Source organism: Triturus cristatus, chromosome 12 (assembly GCF_964204655.1).
Source record: "Triturus cristatus chromosome 12, aTriCri1.1, whole genome shotgun sequence".
NCBI classification, from domain to species: domain Eukaryota; kingdom Metazoa; phylum Chordata; class Amphibia; order Caudata; family Salamandridae; genus Triturus; species Triturus cristatus.
In genome coordinates this window covers 714,841,388-714,841,889 of record NC_140595.1, presented here as the reverse complement: position 1 = coordinate 714,841,889, position 502 = coordinate 714,841,388, and the positions used below count along the sequence as shown (strand labels likewise).

General features: G+C 42.0%; 1 non-coding gene across 1 annotated transcript; it reads left to right on the top strand.

The window, feature by feature from the left end:
• On the top strand, positions 1–73 carry TRNAK-CUU (transfer RNA lysine (anticodon CUU)). Its single transcript has one exon. It is a non-coding gene; the product is annotated as a tRNA-Lys (tRNA).
• Positions 74–502: the final 429 nt, after the last annotated feature.

The window sequence follows — 502 nt, the reverse complement described above, 5'->3', positions numbered from 1 at the left end:
GCCCGGCTAGCTCAGTCGGTAGAGCATGAGACTCTTAATCTCAGGGTCGTGGGTTCGAGCCCCACGTTGGGCGCAGCATATTTTTTTGCAGTTTATTGAATTTTTAAAAATACATATATTTCGGTTTACATTTAATTTAAATTGTATTGGCATATATCTATACTTTTGAACACAATTACATCTTAAATTGGGAAATGTTAAACACGAAGAATGAAAAGAGTATGCAGCTGGGCACATTTGACTGGTCGTTTAGACCGGCCGGGATTGCTTGTCCAGCCTTTTGGTGGATTTAGTTTTGTGAATTGCAAGTCTCCGCTTCTATTCAGTTACATAGAGTGACAGTTAAATGCTTTTTGTCATAAACGAGCTGTGCTTAGCATGAACCCCGGCGAGTCACAGACAACGGAAGTGAAAGGGGGTGAAGGTCCATCACAGCGGATGTTAATGGGTGAGTTGTTAGTGGGGGTTTCTGGGGATGAATTGTCTGACAGACAAAAAAGTG